The 12,500-nt window shown below is 45.0% G+C and overlaps 1 protein-coding gene across 2 annotated transcripts in view; it reads right to left on the reverse strand.

Moving 5' to 3' along the window:
• The window catches only part of LPP (LIM domain containing preferred translocation partner in lipoma), a 657,734-nt gene that overhangs the window by 579,253 nt on the left and 65,981 nt on the right, over positions 1-12,500 (reverse strand). Inside the window, exon 2 of one of the 2 annotated variants that reach the window (XM_069212797.1) lies at positions 4,834-4,958. The exons of the other annotated variant lie outside the window; for it this stretch is intronic. The gene's annotated coding sequence lies outside the window, so the exon portion shown is untranslated. The remainder of the gene's footprint in view (positions 1-4,833; positions 4,959-12,500) is intronic. 2 annotated transcript variants of the gene reach the window in all.

Raw genomic sequence — 12,500 nt, forward strand, 5'->3', positions numbered from 1 at the left:
GTGACCCTAGACTAAGTTGTCCTGCAGAAGTTATGGTGGTGGCATGAGTAGGACTTCAGGGCAGATTACTGGTGTCTCACAAGTAAAAAGCACAGCCACGTCACATGCTTGCATTCTTACCCCAGGTGATGTATCAGGAAGGAATTCAGTTCTCATGCTGAACTAGCAGAGATTTAGAGATATAACTCTAAAGCAGCCAGAGGCCTTCAGCATGCTGCAGTCACTCAGAGGCTGCAGAGAGACCCAGGAGGGCACTTTGTGTCTGGCACATGGATGGAGATTGATGCAATGTCCTGCCCTGGTAACCTAGGTACAGTGGCACTTCCGTCTGGTCGATGAGCTGAGGTAGCACCGGGTCAGCAGATGCAGGTACCTCAGGACCTGTAGCTTCGATAGAGTTGGGTGAACCTCGTGGCAGTTGTAGCCAGATTGGGGGGGGAGGGGGGGGGGGGGGGTAAACCCTGTGGAAATTGTAGCCCTAATTGGCCCGGGCAAACCTCACAGCCGTTGCAGCCCTGACAGGGGAAGCAAAACTCACAACAATGTTTGTCTCAATTGAACGAGGCAAACCTAAACCAAGTTGTAGTGATTCCTGCCCTAGATCATGATAGACAGCAAAAGACCCTCCTCAGCAGGGGTCACTCCGGCCTTTGCTCTCCAACCATCTGCTTCCACTGGGTGCCCCTTCGACTAGGAACACAATAGTCTTTTCCCCTGGACAGTCTCTCTTCCTGTTGGGTCAAGCAGACTCTTTCAGAAAGCAGGCAGGCTTCTAGGCCCTAGACAGACCCCCCCCCCCTCCCCCCCCAGCTCATCCAACAGAATGCACAGGGTTCAGTTGATGCCCCTTAACTTCAGGAGGCTGGCTGTCAGACCGTCCCAATCCTACGAATACCCAATAGAGCATCCCCTTCCTTGGTTATGAAAAACTAGAAAATGCAACAAAGTGGGCTAGTCTGGGTCACACTTACTTACATATTTCCTCAACAGAGAATGCTGAGCCACTGTCTCATACCTGTTGGGGTGTCCTTCCGAGGCAGCTCTCAGACAAAATCTTTGTGAAAAGTGTTGTTCCCCGCAATAGGTAGCACTGGGGTGCCACACCGGAGCATCACAACATGAACGGAACGAAGTGTTCAGTTTCAGTCCCCGAATGAAAGGGTAGGCATGGCCTAGAAATTTACTCACTTGAACATCAGAAACAACAATTTGATCCTTCACCCCTGCCTTCTACCAAACGCCAGTGCCCAGGAAGAACTAATCAGCAGTCCCCTGCTAGTCAGCGCGGTCGCCATCCACCTCACTTCAACCACCTGTCTCTCCTTCAGCCACCCGTAGAAATGCAGGCAATACACTTCCACCATTAGGGGGCGCAGTCGTCATTGTCCCTCGTGTGGCATGGCAAACTAGGGGAATCAGAAATGGAACCCACTGGTTCCAGTACCCTGACCCATTCATACAGAGTCCTACTACTGTACACACACTTGGTATATGTGCAGCAAGGTAGTGCCAGGTCTGGATATACCCCATAACAGCAGATTTTTACACAAGAAGGCCAGTAGGCAACAATAAAATAAAAAATAAATAAAAAGATCTGGTCATACTATTGATCACAACACCTCTTATATGCTACACCCAGGACAGGTACAGAAGTCCATAAAAAGGGTATGCTTAAGGCACCCCTTCTGGCAACAGACACGTCATGGACTTCACCTAGTCAGGGACAGCCCCAGGTCTCTGCGCACTAACTAGGCATGACGCCAGGACAAAGGAAAAGTCACGCTATCAGGTAAACCTACAGCCAGGCACTCTGGGCTGGGGGAAACACAAGTACACAATGCAAAGGGGAACTCCATTCCAAGAAGTGGACATAAAGGGAAAAAAAAGCTTGGTGGATGCATAGGCTTAACAGTATAAAACTGGGCTTTAACTCAGACCAAGAATTATATTATTGCTTCTAATAACATGTTATGCACAGAGGTATGATTAAATTTTTTTTAATGTATGCATATTGTGATGTCACATGTATCTCTGCTCCTCTTACAGTTGAAACAAATTGAATTTTTAACTTCGAATAATTCAAAGATGGCACTTTCTATACCCATAGAATTACCTCACTGTTCGTGTAAGGTCTCATGCATAAACAAATCATTAAAATGACATTCCACAACCTATCAAATTCTGGGGGAAGCAAGCAAATCTTACTCAACAGGCATGCACGGGACTCCCTGGCTTTCTTTCACCTAGAGAATTACCTATGGGCACGCAAGCTTCTCTTGGAAAGGCCATTAGAATACTCAAAGGATCCAGCAATCCTGCAATACACTCCCAAGATCTCTGCAAAAAAACAAAATTCAACCTATATTCCGTTTTTACTTCAAAAAGGTAGATTAAATGCCTGGTCACTTCAACGGTGACACCACAAGAATGAGGGGAGACAGACAGGATGCTGGCTGCTCAGGTACAGCAGTGCGAATCTCCATCGGCCATCCCAGCTCTCCATGATAACGTGGCCAAACTCCTCAAGCAACCACTAAATACCTCAAAGGAATTTGCAACCTTCTGCAGCTGCCTTCATGCCTCAGACAATTTAGAGAGAGCTTTGGCTAAAGCCAGCTTGATAAATAACGTTTTTATCACACCTGACCCCATGACAAGAGAATCTTAGGAAGGTTGGAAAACTGAGGCCACAATAAAGGGGTTATACAATATGGCAACCATGAAAGCCTCAGATATGGCTGGGTTCCTGGCAGAGTTCTGTAAGATGGACAGACATCGGCTGTTGTGCTTTCTGGCATAGAATTCAATGACCCAGAGTGTATGGGGTGTCAGTACTCAGGCTTCAAGTAAGGCAATGATCTATTTACCACACCAGGAATAGAATGGATCCACTCCCACTTAATCTTCCTTATCAAGGCAAACTTTAAGGTCCTGATTAGAATACTGGTGGGCAGAGTCAAGTGTCCTGATTTCTTCTCATATTTACTCGTTAAGGGCTGCTATCACTCAGGGGCACTCTTAACATCAGCACCCTCCAACTCCATCCCTGGCAAGTAACAGATGACCTCAACTGGAAATGAGGGATTTCCATGGACCACAGAAAGCTTTGGACAGTGAGGAATCAGGAGGCCTATACAGCACCTCACTGAACAGAGAGGGGATGCTGGACCAGAATTCAGCCGAATGTGAAATAATTATACACAACTCAGGCCCCTTGAGTGAACTGTAGCAGATTTGTCTGTAATCGATTCCAAGTCAAGGGTTGTACTCGTTAACCTTGCCCCCCTATTGCTCTTTCCTAATAACACATGAATTCTAGGCTGCTGCCACTATACAGTCATGAGACATTGGGGGAAACCAAACAAGTTGCATAAACAAACTGCCACCACATGCAGACTATATTCTTCATATAGAATCTTACTCCAACAATGATCCGTACACCACTACAGGTAATCTCGGAATGTTCCTCCTTTCTGGCTACAAGATCACGTAGCATAAGAGTGAGGCCCTGTGTATCATCTAAGGACATTGAGTTCTGAAGCATCTTAACTATCTATGCACTCTGATTAATAGATACTTCTACAATATGCGAAGTAACATCCAACTCCCACTGGATGCTACTGCACTGATTCTCTTTGCTGGTAAAAACTTCATGTTCTTACGCGTTCAAGCTCAGATAACCAAAAATGAGACCTGTTCCCAGGTTCAGCTTGGTTTTTGGTAAACTCTTCCTCAAGGTACATAGGTCTCTTCTGGAACAAACAGAATGATGGTGTCTGCAGTGGTACCAAACCTCACCTCCAGGCATCTAAGCTACATACTGAGAGGATACTGGAGGGACTGTGCATCCTACACATGGGATCCTAGTACAAGGCCCACAAGCTTGCTTTCCTGTCTAGATTACTGCACATGAATGTTCCATATCTGGCACAATGCAGGCCTCCTCAATTCCGGCAGCTCATCACTGTGGGAGGGCCGGGTTATCAGGAATGGAAACCTTGTAAGGCTTGCTGGGATAAGGAAACTAATCTTAAGGAACTTGCAGGATTAGTTGCACATACGCGAGTCTCAATGGTGGCAATAACTCTTATACTGCATGAAGGCCCTCAACACTGGACCTTCCACCATCTTGAAGTATCTTGGGGTAAACACAGCGATGAACTCCCTGGACGATATGGCTGATTGTGGGAAGGATTGTTTGACAAGCTCACTGACAGTCTTGCTCTTAACTCTGAAAGAAAGAGGCCAGATCTAACCCTCCTGCACGGTGATGTCCTGAGGATGGAGCTTTGAAATTCTGCCGTTTCAAAACTTTAGCACTTGCTGCCAGCGCCTTTCTAGTGGGAATACCTCGCACACCCTTTACGGACAAACTATATATATATATATATATATATATAAATTGTAATTATTCCTGGCCATGGATTTTGTGCTTTACTGAAAAAGAAGTAAAAGGAGTTAAAAATAAATTTCTGCGGTGAATGAACTCACCAGCACTTTCAATCTTACTATGAATGAATCATGCACTAGTCTCCCACTAGGTTTTATGCCCACCTTAAATCACAAATGTGAACACATAGAAGACCTTAAACTAAAAGCCAGCAGGTTGGCTCAGATAAGGAAATGTGCGACCCACACCCATCGGAATCACAGCTGGGCAGACTCGCACCCCCCCCCCCCAATCTGGGTAAGGTTCATCTAATATGTACCACTAAATTAGGTAACCATAGGACCAGGTGTTGAGTGTACACAAGTGGCAAAATAGCAGTAGGAATGGTTCTAAAAACGTTAGATAAAAGGCCACAATTCAAGGTGTACGTGCATATCACTTACCAGAGAGTTACACAAAGATCACAGCCAGGAAAAGGGTTTTGCAAACTCCGCTACGTCTACTTTTTGGCAGCGAGTTAGTAAATAGTCACCCTGATGGTACCGGAAATTCGCAAAGTTCGCCAAACCTAGAAGAAAGTTACAGTTGCTTCTGTTAGGTCAAAGATGGTTACTAAAAATTCCAATTCTAATCGGTTCACCTACACGGGTTACATACTTTTACAAAAAGGGTTAGCAGGAAATGAAAATCTGTCAGACATCTACTTGGTGTACTTTCACACTATATACCAATGCATATTTACAGAATGTGTAAGGCTGGACTCGCATTATGTTCGAAAACAGCAGATATTATTAGGCCTGGGGAGAACTCTGAGTTTTACTCCGCAAGATTCCACAGAGGTCCATGAGTGGACAGAATTCAGGCACCTCATGCTGACTTGTAGCAACAAGAGCTTGTTTTGCGCTGTAAAATCAGTGCGGATGGCACCACTCGTTGAACCAAAAGGTGCTGCTTCTTTTTGCCGCTCGAGTAGATTTTCTACTCGAGGTGCAGCTTTCTTAATGCAAATGGTCACGACCTGCCGTGACCGCCCACATTGAGAAGTCTCCCCAAGAGGAATTCTGGTACCCAAAAATTGTGCTAGGGGACGCAAATTCTAACGCGCTTACCAATATAATGTTGGCAAGTCGTCAGACTTACGCCAGAACTGCGCTCCAAGCAGAGCGGTCAAAACGGCACAAACTCTGCCAGCGGAGCATAATTTTTCACACACCCCAGTTTATAACTAAGAATAGTTATGTGCGCAAAGATGAAGTCACCCTACATATCAATTTCTCACTGTAACTGACGCATCTCCAAATGGGTACAAGGAGTTGGAGCATGTATGCTTGCACCACACAGTCCTCACAAGGGCAACGCTTTGATCCTCCAATCTTCTTGCACTGCCCCAGCTGATGCAGCCCAACATGGACATGGTTAAGGTGTGCATGAAAATCATCACGCTCTACCCAGTTATTCACGACAGTTCTGAACCACAAGGTCCTTCGCTTCTGCCCATTTCAGGTCGTGGGAAGGAATTGCAGTGTGTCCAAATACTGATCACAGCCCTTTGCTTCTGCCCCAGGCCTTCGTGGATCAGACTTACAAATTCTGCCCCTCAAGACTCCAGGAACCACCAGCCTCAAAAACAGGACAAAATGAAACAGGAAAGACGTGAAGCTGGGGTCTGGGAGGGAACCCTACAAAGCCAGCAAGCAAAGTCATCTTGGAGTGGTCCACCCCTGCTTCACACGCATAGTTAAAGAGGGTCGATTGTGCAGTAAACGCTGCCACACCATTCCAGAAGATCTTGATGTGCACCAAAAAGTCACTCAACTTGGGGGCAGCGGTCCTAGAAGGAATGACACTCAGTGAAGAAGGAATCTCAAAAACGCACGCAGGATGAAAGCGACCACCCTGCATTTAAATTATGGCAACCGATGTATTCTGCAACTATTTTTAAACAAGCAGCCTGCCTCCACAAGTAGAGGAAGTCTCAATTTTACATGGCCCTGGAACCCCCTCTATCAAATACCAGATGGACGGCTCAGTCCAAACTTTGCTTTAATCAGGGTTCATGTGTGTGCAAGTCATCTGGCAGGGTGGTGTGGTGCTTGCCCGGATCACGTGGTACCCCTGATCCCCTCCTCTTGTCACTGTCCTGCAGGCCAGGTGAGGAGAAAAATCTAACTGCCATGCACACAGAACACAAACTCAACACGCCTGCATCCACTCTTGCCTGCTCAGACATCACAAGACCCACACCTGTGCCGCCATTCATTAATCTGAACACAAAAACCGCAGAACGTGCCCATCACCTGCAAGCAAAGGCCCTTATTTAGAGATTGGCGGACAACCAGTGCTTGAAATGGGAAAAATAAAGTGCAGCTACTCAGTGCCAGAGTACCTGCTTGTTTCTGAGAAGTGCCGGTACTCTCCAATTAAAAGTATTACGGTTTTCTTGAGATGTGCCAGTACACCCCCTCTCAAAATAAAAAAGTGCTGGCACTCAGTACTGGACAGTACCGGCCCATTTAAAGCACTGCGGACAACTCAGTCACACGCGTGAAGGATATTCCGCCCATCGGACTATAAGTTCCATAGGCTATTATGGGATCATAATACGGCGGACGGGATATCCGTCACATTAAGGACTGGGTAACCCCTTCTGCCAATCTCTAAATCAGGCCCACAGGCTACTCAAAGTGCTAACCTCACAGAGCAGATGCACAAAGTGCTGATGTGATTGCACGCCAATATTAAACAAAACAACCGACTGTGAAACACAAGTGTGACAAGTGTGGTGGGAGCTAAAACGTATTTTAGCAAGTGACCTGCAGTGGGGGTGGCCACCGATGACACAGGTCAAGGGTCAGCAGGGCAGGTGGGTAACATTTCAGCAGCACTTGCAGACTTCAGTAGCCCGACCCCGGGTCATGGTCTGTGAGGAAAGGTCGAAGGTGCAGACATCGGAGGCCTCGGCAGATTGGGGGCCAGTGACAGGTGGCCTGGGGCGCTCTAGTTATAGGAGAGGGAGCGTGTATAGAGGAACGTGAAGAAAGGGGGGCTAGCTGAGCCTTAAGTGGGCAGGGTCCTGCCGGTGGTCTGCACCAGCAGTTTTACAACGCAGTTGCTGAGACGAGTCCCTATCGGGCTCGCCATTGGTGCTCTAAGCCACCGACTGATAAAAGCAAATCTTACCCCCTTCAGCGCCTTCCATGCAAGTTCAGAGAGACTGGTTAGAGTGACTTCACAATCTCATCATTTTAGAACTCAGGCATTTGTAATATTACAGCCATTGTTGTACTTGTTTGTTTTAAAGCAGTTAGCAACCAGTGACAAATTGTTGGCTTTGTAACTGGTTGCTAACTGCATTAAAACAAACAAACATATATATATATATATACATACACACACACACATATATACATACACACACACACACACACACACACACACACGCACTGACAGAAATAAACGGAAAAAGACCAGTTGAGCTGTCAACTATGTTAAGCACAGGCTTTTAGAGATTGCATTTTTACACCAGGCCCTTAATTATACACGCCACGCCCCGTTGAGACCCCCACGTTTTTCCATTCCACTTAAAGCCCTGGAGGTAAGTGTTGTCATTAAATGACTGGAAGATTTCTAGTACAGGACTCCTGTGGTGTGCGGTGGGCACCCGACAAACTGTGGGGAGGAGGGTGTTGTCATTAAAGGACAAGAATCTTTCTGGATAGTACAAGGCCGATGTTATCTGCTGTGCCCTTGTCACCAGAGAAAGATCAAACTCCCCTTAGACGAGTTTTAAGGTCCCATTGTGTGAACTTAAGTTAACTAGTCAAAGTGATGGGGAACAGAGATAGTTTGCTGTGCAGGGTTCATGTTTTTTCTGAGATTCAGAGTTTTTCAAAATACTGACAAGTGTCATAATAAATATTGGTTTGAAGTATATTTTTTATTTCACACATCGTTACGCGCCACACACATGTAGGTCGGACATGATCCTGTGAGGCTACGGATTTTGATCCTGACAGACCTTCATTCGCAAATGGTGGCAAGTGACTTTACTGTGGAGCTGTTAGTTCACTTGAGATTTACATACCACCTACTCAGACAAACCATACATTTGTTAAACAAAAAAACAAAAAAAAGTGCAAAGTCCATGATTTCAGGTCTTTGATACTATAGACTATTGATTTACCCAATCAGTTCTTGTGTGAGCCCACAAGTACTCAACACAAAAGGAATGTCGGGGAGCTCTCAACTTGTCAGAATTGTTAGATTCCTCCGCTAATCAAATCCTGGATCAAATTAAGTACCATTTATAAATCAACTGGCTTCACTGGATTCAGTAAGAAAGTTATAACTTTGAAGGTACCGGTATGGGTAAACTATATTAAAGGTTTCGCGGCCATCTCCTGCAGAGATGGATGAGCTGGTGGTCTCATGTGAAACCTAGCGGCCGCAGTCCTCACCCTACCCCGCTGCTCTGGCTGGTACCCACATCGACCAGCTGATCTGCATCTTCTCAGGGGTGGGATTCAGGAACTGGGAGAAGAAAGAGGATGGGAGAAGATGGGATATAAAGCAGGGCCAGAGCATGCAGGAGATCTATTAAAGAAGGGAAAGTGAGAGAACCTATCAGAGGAGAGCAGAAGTGAGGACCAAATACTGTGAGGGGGCTGGAAAGAGTAAGGGATGGACCCTGAATTAGGTTAGGACAAGGAAATGAGAGGATACAGAGAAGGATGATGTTAGAAAGGGAGAGGAGAGAAAGACATAAGAGTGAGGTTTAGCATGCGGGAGTAAAGAGGGGTGAAAGATAAGGGCAGGCATTAGGAATTTTGAGATCAGGGAGCATAGGAAAAACAGTAGTGAGGAGATTGAGAACAGAGAAAGGTGAAAGCAAAGGAAAACGAAAAACACCAGAACAGGACAGAAATTTTAGACAAACTAAAGAATATGGTTTACTTTCTTGTCTTGATCCAGATAGCGTTTGAGGAAGAGGAAAGAGTGATACAGGAGGTCCCATCAAAAGGCGTATGCTGTGGTGCGTAGTGAGGCACGAGATGCCAGAGGGCCTCAATGAGTCTTGTACTGGTGATTCCTATGACTGTTGTAAAACTTCACCAAGTTCTCCTCAAGTCTGAGGTCTCCAGGGACTGATACAAAAGAGTGGAGACCTGAAAGTGGAGGAATTCACCACACAAGCTTTCAGGTTAAGACAGTTTCATGGCCAACAGGTACAGACAGGATGAGCATGTGTAGGATTTTAGGACTGGAACTGTTTGGTGATGTTTTCTGCAGCCTTTTCTCAAAGTGCTTTGTAAGTTAGGTGAAGTGCCTGTCGGAAAGAAAGTCTCTGCAAATCTGTGGAGGCAGGCCATGAGGTCTAAGAAGTCAGAGTAAATGTGAACTGAGTCATCTCTGTCCAGCACACTTACTTTTAACAGCATTTACTTACATCCCAAAAGCAGAGAATATAAGAGGAACCCATGATCCCCAGTAATCCTCTTAAAAGTTTGGAGATGGAGTTGTCCTTCTGAATAAACAAGTCACCTTGATGTAAGCAATAAGCAGGGTGTGGAATTCCTCTTGCCCGACTCCCAGGACATATTGTGTGGGGTCAGGGGCAACACGTTTTCATGTTTACTTTGTCCTTGGGACAAGTAGGCCCAACCCCCTGCAGTACAAACCCTTTGACTGCTAGTTTAGAGTATCACATTATGGATTAGGGAAGGGCATTGTCTGCAGTTAAAGTAATATTTGTGTCCATATGCTAATGATGTTCGAGCATTATTTATGGCTCATTAATGCAAAGCCTTTATTTTTGGGATGGGCGCTCTTAGGAAATGTTGTAGGCTTGCACTGCACTGACAGTAGTCCTAGTATACAAATTTGCAAAGTTGAACAACATGAGGCTAGGTGTGTGTGTGTGTATATATATATATATATATATATATACACACACACACACACATATACACACACACATATACACACACACACATATACTCCCAGAACACGCTCTATTTAGATACATTTAATTTCAGAAGCTTCAAAGCAAGAGTGAGGAGTCTTTGCTTTCAAATTAAATGTTAACAAAAAATGCATCTGCTCAACTACTGTGAAATTTTAGTTACCATTTCCTTGAAGCATCATCTACTAAAATGTGTTGACCCATGCTAGTATTCCCAAAACATTCATATTGGAAAATCTGTGCAGCCAGTTTCAACTAAAGCCAATATGTCTGGCGTTGGTGGTCAGCCTTTTGGCTTTGTCAATAAGTGTCATATTACAACTAGGGGTGGGCGGGGAGCTCCGCTTCGCTGGCAGAGCTAAAACACTTTTTTGCCCTCCGCGCTCCGCTTGATGTACAGAGGTCACCAAAAACTCCATTGGCCCCAACAGCAGAGCAGAGCTCATCCAGTGTGCACGGCAGCCCAGTTATGGGCTACACAGAACAAGCGCAGACAGTGTGCACTGCACACGGGGCAGGCCGGTGCACAAGAGGCCTGAAACGGCAGCTTTCACTGCCTATGGCCCTCTCCTGAATGCACCAGATCTCAGAAGCGCTAAGCAGGGGGGCTGACTAGCTCTTCAGAGATCGAGTGCATCGAGGACTCTGCAGGTTACGGAACTCTGCCTCTGCGGAATTCCAATTAGTTTTTAATCAACTCTGCAGAATTCTGTGGAGTCGAACACCGCGAACTCCGCCCAGGCCTAGTTACAACATGGTTTTTGTAAAACGTTATTGTTGTGGGAGCTGCCAGACTCTCAGCATTATAACAAACTTTGCCAAAAAGAAATAATATTTTTTGTTCTCACATAGCACACATTGCCACAGTAGATCCTCGCACTGAACAAAAACTACTTTGAGTGTCGATACACTCCTTGTGAAAGAGCAGAATGCAGTCATTCACAGAAAGACAGCCTATAGAAAGAGAGAGAGATTTTTAATAAAAACAGAAAGGTCTTGGTTAACTCAATACCCAATTATGAGCCCAATTCTTAAATGAAGTCACAAAAGGGCACCCATGATATATGCCCTTGCATTAGTGCAGATTTACAGCTTTCATGAATTCACAATCATTTACAAAAGTAGGCCAGGTAATCATTCTCCTATAAAATACTTATGAACTGCATTTTAGCACGAGCAAATATGCATGTTTAGATTTTCCTTATGCGAAAATCTGTTGAGTGTTTAAAAGTTCACTTTCCCTGTAACTACTTTTTCCCCAACCGTGAAAGAAGATTTATTTCTGCCCTTGTCAGGAATAAATTTCCAACCTCTCTCAGTTTTGGAAAAGATTAGAGAAAAGCAGGGGGAAACCCTTAATGAATGCAAGTTAGTAGGTTTGCACTTCACATTCCCACTCTGGAACTATTGCGTAACTCTACGCAGCTCTGTGGAAAGTGACAAAATGCAGGACTTGCTAGTATTCAAGCCCTACTGTGGTATTAGCCCTGGCATAATCAGAGAGCCTATTATCGGTGCCCTTATAACAATATTGCTGCCCTATTTTACCGTTGCACTACGTGGCACCAAAGGGACAAGTGGATTGTTTTACAGGGCAAGTAGATTTATGAAGCAACCTGTCCCACGGACAAGTAGATATTTTATTAAATTCCACACCTATGAATAGGGTAAGTTGATGTAGCTCAAAAGAATTAAGTCAAGTATAAATAAAATAAATCTGCACAAGTTTTTACAATTTATAAGTCCTTCTCCTCTTATTGGCTAATGGAGTTTACTAATGGTGACCACAAAAGTCGAGAAACTGAGCAGGTTCAGGATGTCGTATAGATGAGTCAATTCTTGTTTTAATGGACTTCCAGTGAACGTACTGATGCTGTTTTACAGCAAAAGTGACTTTAAAAGAATGTTAATGCCGAGCATTCAACAGTCTTGTGGTCCTTCTTAAAAAGTATTTCATGCCATCACACGTGGTACGCAAACTCATATTCCATGCTTCACTGTAGGCATTTTGCAGCCACATATTGAAATAGACAGAAGTTTACAAAGATGCGTTTTTTGTATCATTGATATGGAGCCCCTCTGTGCTAATGGAGGGAAGAATCATGGTGTTGGTCACTACTAAAATATTCATGGCCTCTTGGAATGGAC

Source organism: Pleurodeles waltl, chromosome 11 (assembly GCF_031143425.1).
Source record: "Pleurodeles waltl isolate 20211129_DDA chromosome 11, aPleWal1.hap1.20221129, whole genome shotgun sequence".
NCBI classification, from domain to species: domain Eukaryota; kingdom Metazoa; phylum Chordata; class Amphibia; order Caudata; family Salamandridae; genus Pleurodeles; species Pleurodeles waltl.